Below are 16,781 nucleotides of genomic sequence, written 5' to 3' on the forward strand. Positions count from 1 at the left end.
AATGTGTTTCTTAAAGTCCTAACTTACAATAGTGCAATAGTAGGGCAGGACTATGTACTCTTGAACCATGATGCTCATGAGGTAGTAATGGAAAGACTTATCTTACAATTTCTTTTGTGGGTTATCTTTTTATCTATTTGTTCAGTTGCCAAAAAATAGTGACATTGATGGTGAGTCTATAAGGTAAGCTTTCTTCCTTGTTCTGAAGCCTTTGATGATGAAGAAGAACTAGTGAATTGATTAAAATAATTAGCTGGAGACATAGAAATCATGTCATCACTGAAATGCATCTAATTTCAGAGTTGTAAAACTTTTAGGTGGTGTTAAATATTTATCAAGTGTATGGTGATGAAGAATCTCTTTATGAATTGATAGTCTACATATATGTGGCTTTAGTGTATTTTATTCTTTGATAATTGGATGGGAATAATAAATCATTCTGGAGTTACTTCATCTGTTTCAAGGTAGGAGTATTAATTAGCACCTTCATAGATATAACAGGGCTGCTGTGAGAATCAGGGTGTAATGTTAGGCCTGTATAGAAGCAGTTTGCAGGATTATCTTGATTTGTATGCTATCTGAAGAAAAAGTAAGTATTGTGAAGGACTATACTTATGGGGGGGTGTATGTGACACTTCATTGTGAAACGTCTATGTATGTTTTCATCTGCCCTTTACACAGCTGTAATAAAGACTACAAATATGTGTGAACTCATTAGAACACATGTGCTTATACAGTTCATTAGTTCTGAAACTACTTAGGCTGAGCACAGATATATAGTTCTTCCCTATTGAATTTCTGCATAGATGTCTGCTATGGCTTGGCTACAAGTAGGCTATTTTTTGTACTGTTGCTTACTCTGTCTATAAACTGTAAAGTCAGCTTGAACTAGAAATTCCTATATGGTTTTTGCTTCCCCCCACACAAATCCTATCTTGCAGCTTTAGTTCTGTCCCATAGCTCTAAGCAGGATTCTGGTGGTAGCTGCCTTTGAAAACTGCCTGGGTGTCTCTTTGGAAATAGTCAGAATTTTAAGACACAGGCTGGCTGTGTTAGTTTATAGAATTACTGTTTCCAATAATATCCCTGCTGATCTCATGAAAGGGGGAAAAAAATAAACAGTAATGAAAAAGATGCTGGGTTTGTTCCAGCTGAAAGGAACAGTAATTTTTTTCCCTCAAAACTTTTCCCTCCCATCTGCCTCCCTGGGAGGTGAGAGGAAATGTGACTTGTATTTTGGTCTCCCCATAGAATTTTGTATGTATGTCAGAGGTTACTTTTTCTTCATAAAATAAGTTGTCATTCTGAAAGTCTTAAGTTCTCTCCCTCTTAATTCCTATTTGAAAAGAACCTTGTGAAGTTAATCTAGTTTAAAGTAATGATCAAGAGATGTGCTGCTAATTCTTCTGCCAAGTTTTGTGACTTCACTTGCTCTCAGAAGTTTGTTGCTATGCAAGACTTGCAAACAGCAGCTGCCAAATTAGTCACAGAACATCTCCTGCAAGCCACTCTTCCTAGATGCACCTCTGAGCTCAATGGGAGCTCCATGCCCAAGTTCTACACTGCTTCAACAGCTCACCTGTGAGGATGGGCTTGTAGGGTTGGATGTGAAGTGTAGCCTTGGACAGAGTGAGCTCAGGTACTGTTATTTGTTGCTTTCAAATGCAGTGCTTCAAAGAATAATATTAAAACTAAAGAAAGGACAGTGTTGCAGATGGCTGTTGTATCTAAATAACTTAGAAAAATGTCAGTAACTTGTCCCTTCTTTCTTTTAAAAGAAAGAGTTCTTTGTCCTTTTCTTCCTTAAATGGCTTTTTCATAAAAAAAAATGGAAGCCCTCTATCTAGCACTTGCTATATGTATGTTTGCCTGTAGAAACATTTTTTACTCATTCTGCTCTTGAACTGTTACTCCATCAGTCATTATCCTTTGTGTATAATATCTTCAAGTAAAACCCAATTCTGCAAAGACTTGCCTGTAATTAAGTGTATATATCTAGGTCTCTGTAATCAGTTAAAAGCAAACACCCTACCCTGCCTCTATTGGCTTTTCAAATTTGTTTTAAAGGATGCATAACCCAGTTATAGGAATTGGGAGGGAACTGGAGCAGGCAGTGAAGAATGCTGTGGGGTTCAAACAGATTTCTTTGATTCGGCTCTACAGGTGTGGTGTATGTGCATTCACCTAGCAAGAGGAGCAGCAGCAGTCTGGCTGAATTGTTTATCTGGTTGTAATATACTATTTGTGTTAAGCCTGCAGGAGGGAAAACTTAAAATCCTGGCTATACCAGTGCTCTGCCTGTTGCTATCAGATCAGGGCAGGGTTTCCCTGTCCCACAGAACTCTGAGAGGGCAGAAAATGTTTCCACCCTGTGCTGGAATAAAGCGGATCCCCCTTCCCTTCCCCCAACCTTTTGTGGGGAAAAAACAAAGTGTGAGCAACCCCAGCAGAATAGCAGACAGCCGGGTGAAGGGGGCTTTCCAGGGATGCAACAAATGCAGGGTCAGGTGCCTTCCCTGAATCCAGGGCTGTGAACCAGGTCTCCTTCCTTTCATGTGACTGCACTGGTTGCTGCAGCCGTGGGAATTGAAGGCAGGACAGGTGTACCTCGGCCAAAGCCAGTTTCGGTGTGGATGAGTTGACACCTTCGTCCCCCTCCCTCCCCCTGCCAATCCTGTGTTGCTACACCAGGGACTCCCAACAAATCCGGTTGGTATGTAATGATGGGGAACAAAGTCAAGTCCGAAGGCAGGGGTGAAGCGCATGAGAAGCAGGGGAATTCAGCGACAGTCATCCTTCATGTCAGAACAGAGTTCGGGGAATTAAATCCCCCGGTAAAACCGGGAAGCCCTTCCCTGCTCGGGTCTGGCCTGGCCATGGGGGTGCGGCCCAGGCCCCCGGTGGCTGGAGCGGCCCGAGCACTGCGCCTCTGCCACTGGGCTGGCTCCGGGCACGCAATGCTTATCTGTTGACAAATGTTTCATGGGTGCAGGACGGATGCCGCTGTCCCGTTGTGCCAGCTAACTTAACCCTTCCCCCGCGGCAAGGGAGGGGAACCACCCCCCCGGCAGAGGCGTGTGTGGTTTGAGGAGGAGAAGGCGGCTGCGGGCATGGCAGCTGGGATCCGGGCAGAAGCTGCGGGCAGGGAGGGGAGGCCGGGGGTAGAGCCCTGGGAGGGCACCGGCATCTCCGCATCTGCCGAGACCTCGCGTACCGCGGAGGAGGTGCCGTCCCCGGCCCGGTTAAGGCGGTTTGGCGGCGCCGGGAGGAGGCTCCCCGGCCACACGGGGCGGCGGGCAGCGCGCGCGCGCAGAGGCGCGGGTTGGGGGGGGGGGGGGGAAGCGAGCGGGCGGGGCCGCGCTGCCACGCGCCACCTTTATCAGCGGGCGGGGTCTCCGTTAGAGGTCCTGCCGGTTTTTCTAGCCCTGCCTCTGAATAGCAGCAGCGCCGGGTGAGTCACTGTTTGGAAATGGAGTGGGCGGGTGTGCGTGTGTGAGAGAATGAATGATGTCAGGGCGGACCGTGGCTCTCGCGGCGAGCATGAGACTCGCGGTAAACACGGCGGCAGCGCCGAGCGATCGCTGGTGCCCCCGGCGCCCCCCCCGGCCCGGAGCCGCCCTCCAGCGGGGGAGCGCTTCCAGTGCGGCACGGCTGAGGTAGCGCTGCGGGCAGGAAAGCTCTCTGAGAAGTGTCGCCTCCGCTGACGCCCTTAAAGCCAGTCCCCTTCGCCAGGAAGGAGAAGAGTCTGAGGCCGGGAGAGGAGCGGATTGCAGGGGAAGGTAGCGATCGTGGCAAACTTTCTAGCTGCTTCTGCGTGCTGCTGCCTCAGTGTTGGGAGTGCCTGGCCAAAAGGAAACGGCAAAGCCCAAACCTAAGAGCCCTGAGGCTCCAAAAAAGACTTGAGGAACTGCCAGCAGTGCGAGCTTTTGCGTTACGCAGCTGAGTAGGTAAGTTGGGAACGGCACAGGTGGAGTGTAAGTATGGCACACCGCAGGCGGGCGCTCAGGGAGCCTCTTTCACACAAGACCTCTACGTGTGAACCCAGCGGAGACGGGGAAGAGCAATCCTACGCTTGCGGTCTCTTCCATTTCTAAGGCATGTATGTTTTAGCTGTAAAATAGTCGTAATTTTACTCTCGAAGAGGCCCTTCTAATTGGGGAGGGCACCTGCTGTTTTGATTTCTCTTGCAAACACGTAATGTGTGGAACATACTCGGTTAGCTGGTAAAAGTGTACGTTCCTGATGTGGGCAGTGTGCACGCAGCGCTTGGAGCCCTACCGCATACCTGGTTGAACAGGAGGGGACTTCAAAATGCCTGATTTCAGCTCGGGAAGATAAAGGGTTACTGTAAGGATCATAACGGTGTTGTAAAGGTGTATTGCTGGCGGGGGTTGTTTGGGTCTTCTGTTACTGTAGGTATGCTCCGTTGAAGCCACTCTTAAACTTCGTGAAGCGGAGCTAAACTAAACTTCTTGACTTAGTGGCAGAGTACATTTCTGTTAACACTGCATGGTTTCTGGCTTAAATTTAGCTCAAAATACTTGTCAGAAGCAGTTAATGCATAATCTTCTGGTGAGATAATAAAACTCCTAGAATAGCTGGTGTTCACTTTAATCCATTTCTAATCTTTTTATTTGATATTTTTAAAGGCCTTAGAAAATAACTCTCCTCAAACCACTTAATAGGTATTAATTTAGACACAGTTAATTATATAGGTGAGTAGAGGTATTGCATAAACTGAGCAGGTGCACGATATTTTCTGAGCAGTGGGCCTTACAGGAATTTTGGCAAGCTTTGCTTTAAGTTGGATTTGTTAAATGGTTTGCCAAAAAAAAACCCCAACCCAAACTGCTTTTTTTATTACACTTAATGTAGTTGTTTATATGTGTTATTATTTGATGGGGCAAGTTTTCAGAGATGGGATAGCCTGAGATACTCTTTCTCTAAAACCAGTGACATTCTTTAACCGAACTTAAATGATCTAGGACTTAGTTTACTAGAAAGGTCAATGCGCTTGTTTCCATTTTTTATTCTTTTGGATAGGATTTGCATTGCTTTTCAGTAAAAAAAAATATAATCCATGTCTGATTTTAGAGAAACATATATTTGTGTCTCTGTCCTTCAGAAAAATATACTTCAAGTATACCCTGTGTAGTATGTGCCACTCATAAGGGGTGTTTGGACAAATCAAAGTGGTGGTGGTGGGAACTTTAAGTGAAATTGTGAAGTGATGACAATACTATGTAGATAAAGGCTGCTAATGAGATTGATTTCTGTACTGTCCTTGAAGTGAACTTATAAAATGGAGAAATGAGAACTTGAAGAGAGCAAAGATGGAATCTTTTTCTACTCTTAGGTTGGTAATCTGAATCTAGAATGACTTTTTGTACCCCTAAATTTTAAATTTTGAGCCGTGGTTCACACACAAATGATAAGACTTAACAATCCTGTTTTCATAAACTAGTTTTTTTTCTGAATTCAAAACTTAATGTTTGAAGTAGACTTGCAAAGTGTTACATCATGAATGCAGTGTTATGAAAAACTTCATATTTCCTTATCAATTAAAAAAACCCAAACAAACCCAAAAAAACCCCAACAAACAATGAAAAATCCAGACACATACCTCCCTGTCTCTGGGAGAGCTGAATAAGGGACTTCATCTCAAGTCTTTTTTTAAGTCAAAAAGACAGAGAATTCTTTATTTACAGTGTATTAGTGTACCAAATAAAAGTATGAAGACTGGAAAGTAGTGTATTAAGGACAAAAAAAATTAAAACATTGAAAGAAGTGATGGATTTAAAAACTGAATAGTTTTTCTGAATGACCAGGGAATAGAAAAGAAGGGGTTTGAAGACTTAATTACAATTAAGTCTCCTAGTATAGAAAAAGACTGTGAAGATGCAGATATTTGTAATAAAATTGCATGCATCTTCTGTTTGGATTTTTTTCTGATTTTGATGGGCTGTTGGTCTACAGTGTTCTTTGATACTATTTGTGGGGAGTGGACAATACAGATGCTGTGACATTTTATTTAGTATGGATATGGTATTGCAGTAGTCTGAACAGATGCTGGGAAGATTAATGTAACACTAGGTCCACTGTCTTCAGAGATCTGTGTCTGCTGGGAGAATTGTTTGTACCATGGACACCACTGTCCCCGAAGATGCTGCGGACACTAGGAATGTCAGGCATCCAGGCACCACTGTCCCAGCAGATGCTGAAGATCTTAAGAGCTGCTGATGGGGAAGTTTTATTTAACACAGATAGCTCTGTCTTATCTATTCTGCACCTGTTTGACAGAGATTTCTTAAGTATACTGAAACTGACTGGTTTAGTGAGGCTCCAGAACTTTAATAACCAGGTGTCTCCTATATAAGGACACTTGCTTATGTTATCACTGGTTTTTTTTTTCCCCAGAATAGCTCTTGTGCAGAGATATATGTAGTACAAAGAATGAAGTACTTCTTACCAATATAATTGGTTTTGGAAGCCTACTTTATAGCTGTTGATATGAATTTTAATAGGACTAAACTGTATCCTGAAACTAAAGCAGTTTCAGGAAAACCTGTTACTACATCTGTGTTAGCTAGAGGGTAAATATCTGTAATACAAAGAGACTGCTGTGCCTTGAGGTCATGCTTGTGGTTGCTGAGTAAAACTTGCTGCCTTACTGTGTGTTAGGTCCCTTTCAAAATATGCAGTGTCAAGCGTGGGTCCCCTCGTTGTTTGCACCCTGATGGCATTAAAAAATATTGAAGTCTAGTCTGTGGTATGGATGAAGAAATAGTTTGTCAGAGTATCTGAAGCTGTTGAATTCATCATTGCAAATAGAATGGTTCTTAATAAAACAGTGTTTGGGTCTAAATCCTCAAAGAAAATAAGTCTTGCGCGTGATTACTCAGGAAAACGTCGTTGCATTCACTCTGACAGGACAGTTTTATAGTAAAGTATGTATTTGATATCTAACTATTTAATGTTCCGGATAAAATACTTTTTCTCGGATGTGTAACCCTAGAACATCCTGTTCACTTGAAGGTACCTGAACAAAGAAGCAGATGTCTTGCTTTCACTTAACCTACATAAACTGAGAAAGGTAACTTGCAACTGCCATGTTTAAGTTTGAAGGACATCCCACTTAGTTTTTGTTTACAAAGTTTATAAAGAACAAGTTGCTGCTATCAGTGGAACTGTGAGGCTTCCAAAGGGTGAGCTTTGCTGCTGTGCAAAGCAATGTCTTGCTGTTCTTGGCTTTTAGAGTTAATTTCTTGTTGCTCCCTTCTGTAGTCTTGTGTTTCCTTTTCTCTATATGTTCAGATTTCCTTAGGCTGAATCGTACTAGAATCCTGTGCAGTAAGCTTCACACTAAGCTTTGCAGTGTTTTTTATATGTCTGTGGTTACTGATGCAAAGTGGACTAGGGTTGTACACCTGTTCTTCCTTGAGAAAGAGATGCTGAGCCTCTCTGGTGCAGCCCTGAATGTTTTTGAAAGTTGCATCAGCTTAACTTTAGTGACTTAAGCTGAACTGATGCAGAGCACTTACGGACACTTTTGCTTAAGAATGACTAAACTTAAATTCATTCAGGATTATTTTTTATTTGGCAGTAATCTAGACTCTTAAATGGAGTGTGATTCAGTTTCTTAAGTAAGATGTATGCGTTTCATGGCTGAAACTGAACAGAAAAGTTTGGAGTACACATTTAATCATTATTTGTATCTCCAATTACAGAAATCTTACTTTGGTGAAAGAAGGCAATGGACATTGTGAAAAAACTCGAATTAAGTAAGGAAAACAAAACCAGGAAGTTAAATATATTTAAGCTGTTCATTCTAATCGCCCATCTGAGAATTTACAAACTGCCTGCAGCAGTTTCTAATCACTGGTTTTCAGAAACTCCCTAAGCAGTTGGTAATGTTCCTAGTGAAATATGATGTTTCAGAGGCTAGTTTACCTGTTACTTGTCACAACTTCACATGAGACACACTGGGTTATGTAACTCTGATTCATTTGGGAGAGATCTTTTCACCTAGTGTCTCCATTGGTATCTTGGGCCCAGGTCAGTCTTGCTACTATAGTAAGCTTGAATGTTCCAAGAATAAAGTTTTAAGTACTAATATGGGTTAAATCATGCTAGTATGTTCAGTTTTTGTCTTTATGCAAGTTCTTATGGCCAACTGTCACTGTGAACTAGCAAACTTACTGGAGTTTGTGTTTGTAGAGTGTAACTTCGAAGAGGTTTTTTGTTTATTTTGTTTAATTGCAAATCTCTGGTGTTCATGCCTCTCATACTAGAACTTAAATTTGATTGATTGGTTTGTTTTTCTTTTTAAAATCTTGGTTAACCGTAAAATAAGTGGGAGTTTGTAACCCTATCAGAGTGCAGGAATCTGTCCATCCTCAAATAACAAGCCTCTGGTAGAACTTGTCTAGAACCTGGATCTTGTAAGACCTAGCTTAAAGCCCTAAGCAAAAGGTAATGGTTTTCCTTTGTTGAAGTGGTATTACAAGTGTTTTGCCAGACATTACCTCCCCAATATATCTTTAATAGAACACTTGCATCTGTAAGAGTCTTTTATTAAGTCACCTGTTCTCACTGATTTTTTTTTCCTGTTGACATGTTTGCATTTCTTACTTTTTAGAGCTTTTATGCTGCTTAACCTCTTGAGAACTTAAACTATTGCGTAATGAGTGCTGAATGACTTCTCACAATTAATTTCAGTTATGTGAACTGTACACAACAGTGACAAAATATTTACTTATGCACACACCCAAGTTCCTGCTTATGTTAACTCTAGTGCTGGACAGTTGGTTAGTGGAGCAGACCTAAATAAGGAGAGTCTCCTTATTTAGGTGACATAATTTGTTAAAGAGAAACAGCAGTAAAGAAGGTCATGCCTCATAGTCATTAATTCTGTCTTTCATATGGACAGAATCTTACAGCTTGTTGATAGTTCTAATACACTTCTACAGTAATTACAGCTCATCTGATTTTTTGTAGTTCCCCCACGTCAAGCTTGTAAATGGGAAATGGCACTTGCTATTTGTAGATGCTTTATAAGGGTGCCAAATACCACTGCCCGTGTCTTGGTTTGAGACTGAACACAGACCGTATTGAAGCAAACTGTTCCCATCACTACCTCTGCCTCAAAAGGACAGTTTCAAAACTGGAATGCTGTATTACTGTTGTAACAGTGCTCAAAACACGTTTAATGTAGAATTCTGTCATTTTATCCTCTACCAGTTATTCTGGTTCAAATTTATGTATTAGAATTCCAATATAAACCCAAAAGCATTTAAACTCAAATTTTGAAAGCAAACTTTGTTTAATGCTGAGAGAAATGAATTGCTATGGATCTGCTTTGGATTAGTTTGTACTTACTAGTTGTTCTGCTAACTTACCTATTTCAGGAGTGCATAGAAACTATCAATATGTTGTAGCTTAAAGTTAACTCATGTTACTTTTAGCTCCTCTGTATTAGGAGCCTGACTAAATTCATACCAAAGCTAGTGTGTTTTCCTGTTTTCGTAATACTGTACTAATTCATAAGGATGCTGTGTAAGGGTTCTTTACAGTGCCATTCTCAAAAGCATTAACTTGTTTTCATTGGATTTCACTCTGACTATATACCATTTTGAGTGTGTCACTTAAGAGTTCATGCCTGTCTTCTGGCATACCACCTTGGTCTTGTAGAGGATCATGAGCACAAAGTTTGGCCCTACTTAAGTAACAAGGCTAACTTAAGACACTTGCTCAGCTGCAGTTGTTGAAGTACAGATGCTCAGTCTGCTGTGTTTTTGCAGAATTGTTTTGCTGCATATGTATACTTTGTATGCAGCTATAGGGACTGATTTTTGAAATTTTTTTGAAAAAGAAACCAAACAATTCTACTTGATGTGGAAAGTGTGCCAGAAAGCTAAAGGTGGTCCTCCAAAATGAAGTTGTGTTTCTTTCCGTCCTGTGAGAAAGAGGATTGACTGAAATGGTTTGAATCCTGTATTGACTATTAAAAGTGATCATGCACTAAAATAGAAAAACAACTCTTTTCAGTGTTTTTGTTTTCCTAGAAATATGTTAACTTCCATGATGGACTTCAGTCTTGAGAGGAAGGGCTGGAGCATCCTGTTTGGCTCTGAAGCAAGAAGTATTAAAGGCACTGCTTCTTCTAAGGTGCCATAGTGAACTTAGAAGTTAATATGAAGACAACTTACTGAAGAGTTGAGTGTTATGGGTTTAAACTTATGTCCACTGCAGTCATTGTATCCTGAATTTGCAGACACTATTTAGAATTCATCATCTTAGTAGTATTTACCACCATGAAATTGAATACTATGTATGCTATATAATTGAATGGCAAGTTCTCACCACTGATTTTTTTTTGTGGTAACCATGGTCATTAGCTTAGCCAATTTTTGAAGAACTGCATAGAGGAAGGTATTTTCATATGTACAAGCAGGCATAGGTATTATGATAAGTAGTCTTTTCTTCTGTGTAGAATAACTAGTCTGTGTCAAGTAGGGTGGAATAATGTGTATGTCTGTGGTAAAAGTCAGTAACTTGTGCTGTCTTTTTAAAAGTTAGAAAGATGGATGAAATACACCTCAGCTGACCAACCACAGGGCAAGGCACAAAACCTGTCATATCAAAGTTAAAATAGGTGGGCTGAAGAAATTCTCAGCTCTAACAATCTAAATTACACTTCTTGCTCTAGAAGTCTGTTTCATTTATATGTAGTGTTTCTTTTTAAAAGCATAATTCTACAGATTGCGGGCAGTTTATGCTTTCCTGTGTACAATGCTTTCTAGTAATTGGACGATCTGAACGAGATAAGTAGCTGCCTGGCTTAGTTTTAATCTGCAGGATGAATGTTCCCATAAACAGTTTGTTTAGGTATTTTTTCTTAATTTGGACTTACAGAAAGTTTAAAATAAACTCTTACATATCACAGAGTTTGGACTACAACTCTTCAGCTCCCTTACATTTGAGGAGCTCAGTACAGAATGACTGATGATGAAACGTGGCACTTCCTCCTCAAAGGCCTGGAGTGCAGCGAAGTGTTGCAGGAAAGCAGGAGCTCTCTGTTCTCTTGTGCTGCATTAAGGGTAAACACTAGAATTGTGTTCTTTTACTTTACCCACAACTTTTTTTAAGTATGCATGCATGTGTACTTTCTTTCTGTTCTCCCCCTGCATCCTGTTGTAGTGAAATCAACACAAAGCTTTTTGCACTGCAAGCCTTTCTAGAATGTGTGTTTAAGGTAGCACAGTTTAGTCAAAACTTGACTGTGATGCGTGCAATATGCAAAAATTTGTTGGTTATCAAAGTCTGAATTGCAATTATGAGGAAAGTTACAAGAGGAATATTGTACTGAGGCCTCACATAATTTGCTCAAAGAACTACTATCTTGATTAATCTTCCATAATGCTTCCTATTATGAAAATCCTTATTCTGGTTTTAATGGTTTGTATCACTCAGCAGGTGTTAGGCTGATACTATGTGGTTTATGATTTGGTCATGCATTGCTGAGAACAGAACACGAAAAAATCTGTTTACACATATATTTGTGATGATATTCTATAGTGTTTTCAATTAGAGTCAGGTTACAAGTGTTTCTCCTTTCATCAAAAGGCTTGTAAACTGCAGGACACAGTATTTTTGTTGTGTATTTGTAATAGCGTGATTCAGTGGCGTAAAAGTCTTGGTGGACAGAAAATGTATTGTTATTTAGGATGACTTATTTGTCTTGTCACTATTATGACTGTTTTAAAACACTGTTTCCACACCCCTTATCTCCTCTTTTCATGAGTCCTACAGGTCTAGAACAGCTCATAGTTCAAGAGCAAAGGCAGCCTTTTTTTTTTTTGTGCTGTGTTACTTCATAACTCCAGGTATGTGAATTGGAAAACATCTAGAAACCATCTCCATTTTATTAGTTTAGAATTTCTTGGGCATTGTTTCAGCTATAAAGTGGCTGCTGCTTGTTTCTCTGCTAAACCTCGTAATTGTCGACACAAACTCATTATGAGCAAAATGTCAGACTTGGTCTGAAGGAACAGATTGAAATGCTTCACCCAAAGTGAGTCTGTTTAGGGAGTGGAAGGCACGTAGACCAGATGTACTCATGAATTGACCTATACCTTAACTCAACAGGACATTCTTCCTCAGGAGATGAAGGCATCAAAACTAGTTAATCAGTTTTGGCCTAATGTTTAACATCAGCCTAATGTAACTAAAGAGGTAATTTGAGATGTAACTTGTTTGAGAGGACCTTTTTGTCTGTGGTGACCTCTTAGCCAGGCAGCACCTATAGAGCGGTTGCCCATGAAGTATGTTTGCGGATAATCAAGCTATATTTCAAATGTATCTTCATGTTGGTACATGTCAAGCAACATTTAGCCTTTTACCTAACAGTTCAGAGTGGAGTTAAACTTTAGAGAGAGTATGTAGATGTGTGAGCACCCTCTTGTCCTGTGTTATGCTGCCTGCTGTGTGTGTGATGAAAATGGCTTGTATAGTTAAACTGAATAGTAACTTGTTACCTAGTTTTTTGGTTTGGTTTTGTGTTTTTGTGGGTTTTTTAAATTGCCTGCTGTGAAGTCCCCACTTTAGCTCAAATGTTGAAGGTTAGTGGAAACTTGAGTTCTTGCTGGAAAGTGTCTTGGTATGGGTGTACTGATCAGTGTTCTGATGTCTGAATATGCTTAAGAAATTTTACTGTGAGTTCTGACCCTGGACACTTTAGGTGACTGCCCTTACTGATGCCTTGCAGAACAAGAGACCACAGCTTGTGCCATCATAGGGCTTGTGCTGTTGCCCCATAGAAGCAGGGTTGAATAGGTCTCAATTCTGTCCAAATCTGTTTCATAAATCATGCTGTTGGACATGAGGAAACTTTGGGAATCTGAGAGCTTTCTCTGAAAAGTCCTTTTTAGAGTAGGATAGCTAATTACCCTGTTGGAATTCAACTATTTCAGAGTTGAAGATAAAACTTTTTTGAGTGTATGGTTTAGTATAGTTTTCCTGGGCATGTAGGAAGAAATGGTTTTGGCTTTGGAAGATGTCTTTACTCAAAAGATGTGACACTCCTTTTCTCCGTATGAGCTGCACATCTGTATATTCAATACTTAAGGCAGCTCACAACTTGTATTACCTTAAATAAAGAAATCAGATTTACTCAGGCTGGATGTGATTTTTCAGGCTGACTTGTTTAGCAGCCTTTGCTAGAATACTAACACTACTACATAGAAAACCTGTTTCTTGTGTGGTGTCTTGAGTGAGGTACTGAATGATGGAAACTCATCTAGAAAGTTTTAGGAAGGCATAATATAGCTGCTGTATGCATAGATCCTGCTTTCTGTAGGACTTATCAAGTTAGAATTTCTTAGTTTCTTGTACCAGAGCAGCATTGTGCATTACTTGATGTAAAGACATTTTTTAGACAGTTTCTTTAAACTTCTTTCATATGTGCATACAATTAAATAGCTTCTGGTTATTAAAAAAATCCAGCAGAAAAAGACTTTCTGACTTCTTAAAAGTCAAAGTATTAGGAAGGGGAAAAAATGGATTCCTTCTGGTTTTGTTTTGTTAAAAACATAACCAACAAAAAACACCCTATGCACAAGTAACTTGTGACCCACTATGTTTATGCAGAAATACAGTAGAGATAACTGTACTTCATGCAGTTAAATAAAATTAACATTAAGCTGTAATATGAGTTAAAATTGCATGCCTAGACTGTTTGCAGGAACTATAATTGTTACTGCTGCATTGAGGGGAGTGAAGCAGCTTAACATGAGGTGGAATTTGCTAGTATCCCAGCTTTACTTCTGCTTCCAGCTAAATAAAACATGCCCTTCTGGGTGGCAGCTTGTATGGCAAGTTCTGAACCAGCCCCATCTCTGTGTCTTGTCATGATAAAGCAGTTTTAAGAGACTGCATGAGCTGGGATTAATGTAGAAAGTGTCAGGCCATCTTCTTGGCCTGCCTGCTTGGAATGCCTGCTGTCATTAACATCTTAGTATGACTCAGATGTTAGGGTTGTAGCCTAATGTACATGGGTCTTTGTTTTCTTCCTAATTGGTTTTCATTAGTCTAGAGGGCTCTTGTCTGTCTCCTTTGCAATTGTGTAATTGCTACTGTGGAGGTTTTTCTTCTTAGACGATGTCTGTCATGCAAGGCATGGTATTGATGTGTTTAACGTTGTCCTTGTCGTGTTGTGAAATAACACTTTATCTTCTGTGCTTGTTATGCAGCTATGAAATTGTAAAGTTACCTGCTTTTTAAAGTAGTGGCTATCAAGTGAAACTGGCATGGTCGAACTTCTAGATTAAGTCCCTATGTGACTTCCCTTCATGCCCTTTGCTGTCTCTCTAGAACAGATGTGAGTTCTTGAGGTAGTATTGGTGCCACTGATATTTGGGTGCACGGGCCTACTGCTGGCAAGACGATACTCTCCTAGGAGAGTAGTTAAGAGCAGAGACATGTGCGATGGCTTTAGCTGCAGAATGGCCACATGGCAGCAGTTTCTGGAACAACTGACTTTAGCGCAGGCTAGATTCTGCGAGCCCTTATGCTGGCCTGTTTAGCTAGGTAGGTACCTGAACAAGTGGCCTGGATTGCTGTAGTGCTATGCTGGTGAAAGCTCTTGACATCCAAGCCAGTGGTGTCTAGCTTTCAGGTTCTGCTCTAGACAGTAATTGTCTCAGATTATGTCAATTAGCCCTAAAATTAGAAGGTCACTTCTAAAGCCAGTATGTGAACTGTCCTTGCTGATATGTGCATGGTATTTTGGAGGAAGATTCATGCAGGAACACAGCCGAAATAGTAATGTGTAATCAGATGTCCTTCTTCATGAGAAGAGACCAGTTGGTAGACCAGAATAATTGTTTTTACTCAGCCCTAATTTTGCCAAGTTCTGCATTTTCTTTTAAAATGGATTACACTATTTCTAGTTGAACACTTAGTTCTTTCCTTAAACTTTTGTAACTGATCACATGGAATTAGTTGATTCACCTTTTATTTACTGTACGCCATGGTTACTTAGCACACATTCACATCATCACTGGTCTTGGTCACTCTACAGAGGAGACTGACTATTCTTTTAAACAGTTTTGGCAGCTGCAGTTCTGACTGCTGCAGTGTGCTTTGGGAGAACAGTTTATAGAATCTGTCACCCTGTTAAGTTTTTCCACATTCCAGCTAGTCTGTGTGACTCTTCCCTTTCCTCTCCCAAGTCATGTGTGTGTGTATATATATGTCTGGCTGGACATGGGATAAGAATGCTCTAATACGCTTTTTGAATAATTTTTATAAACCACTTACCTTTTAGAAAGATGTTTTAGAGCTCTAGGACCTCACCTGAAAATGTGATCAAGAACTATAAACAATATTCAGCTGCAGCATGCTGGGCAACTGATACAAATGCTATTTAGCAGACAGTTTGATTGGCCAGCTTGTATTTCCACTTCACATTCATGCTTGATTAACTTGAGTGATCATTTACTTTCCTATACTTCTAAAGATAACATGTTCGATGACTGGAAGCCTCCCTTGAGCACAGCAGGTAGCTTACAGAGTGGAAGTTGCTACCTGAGGTATGTGGTACAGTGTATTATAGAAGCATTTGATGTAGATTCAGAGTAACCTCATACTTTCACACCAGACTTTACCAATTGGTAGGGTCAGTGTAACTCCAGTGATTAGATTAACTTCATTTGTACCTTTTTAGTCATGCTGTATGTGCATGGGCAAGATGTAGATGTTACTAAGCAGTTGTCTAATGCTACAATGAGAGAATCTAATGATAACTCTTTCTAGGAGCAATGCTGACAATGGTACTCTGCTGTTTTCTTGCAGGAATAGTTTTAATCTTGCAGTTAATGGGAATTTGGGATGAACATCACTAGCTTTGTTATTTAAAACCTTTCTTGGCTCTTTAAATCTTCTTTAAAAGCTTTAAAAAAAGCTATGAACTTCTCAGACTACTAGGTGAGAAGGGAAAGGAGAAAAATGAAAGGATTGTTGTGAATGGTAAAAGCCTCTACGCTGAGCCTCATGAGAGGCTTGACATAAGATTGTTATTGCAGTGATGTTCAATGCAGGGTTGTGAAATGCTAGAGGACAGAAAATATTTCTTACCAAAGGCTGCAGTTTAGCAGAGAATAATGGAGAGGCTTGAAATCTTTTGGAGATGTTCAGGTAGGTACTGAGATAAGTAGTAACTCTGAGGGCCAGTAAAAACACATTAATAGTATTCTCAGCCTCTTCTGACCTGTAGGGTGAGGCCAAAATGGAGATAGCAAAATGTCTGGGAAGAGTACTACAGAAAATATTTGGGTGATACTTGTAATTATTTTCTACTGCTGTCCCACTGTTACCATCCTCTTGAAACATGTATTTAACAACGATGCCCAGTGTTGTGGGGAGATAGCATGCCAGGCAGGAGAAGAGATAATTCTAAGGAAATGCGTGTTCTGTTCGTCAATCTGTGGTAGAAACAAAAATGAAGGAAGTGTTGAAGTGCATAGTACTTTGGTGTTTAGTATTTAAAGCTAAACAGTGTCGTCTTTCCTGACTAATTAAATAATATAAAAAATAAATTATTTTTCCTGTCAGCATAATGTGGAAAGTATTTTCTTCTATTAATAGAAAATCTTGAGCTAATGGAACACTTGAACGAGTTTAAGGAAGACCATGGGGCTGCATTGGAAAGTTAAGTTGTGATAACTTTTAACAGTTTCAACAGTGTGAAAAATGCAATTACTTATAGGAAACTTGATACATAT

At 40.2% G+C, this 16,781-nt stretch overlaps 1 protein-coding gene across 2 annotated transcripts in view; it reads left to right on the top strand.

Annotated features, from left to right (window-relative positions):
- The first annotated feature begins 3,391 nt into the window (after nucleotides 1–3,391).
- Nucleotides 3,392–16,781, top strand: part of SGMS2 (sphingomyelin synthase 2) — a 30,590-nt gene continuing 17,200 nt past the window's right edge. The window contains exon 1 of one of the 2 annotated variants that reach the window (XM_054824844.1): nucleotides 3,392–3,451. The gene's annotated coding sequence lies outside the window, so the exon portion shown is untranslated. Of the gene's footprint in view, nucleotides 3,452–3,484; nucleotides 3,948–16,781 lie in introns of those variants that run through there. The other variant, XM_054824843.1, reaches the window with a different exon arrangement.

Source organism: Grus americana, chromosome 4 (assembly GCF_028858705.1).
Source record: "Grus americana isolate bGruAme1 chromosome 4, bGruAme1.mat, whole genome shotgun sequence".
Taxonomy (NCBI): domain Eukaryota; kingdom Metazoa; phylum Chordata; class Aves; order Gruiformes; family Gruidae; genus Grus; species Grus americana.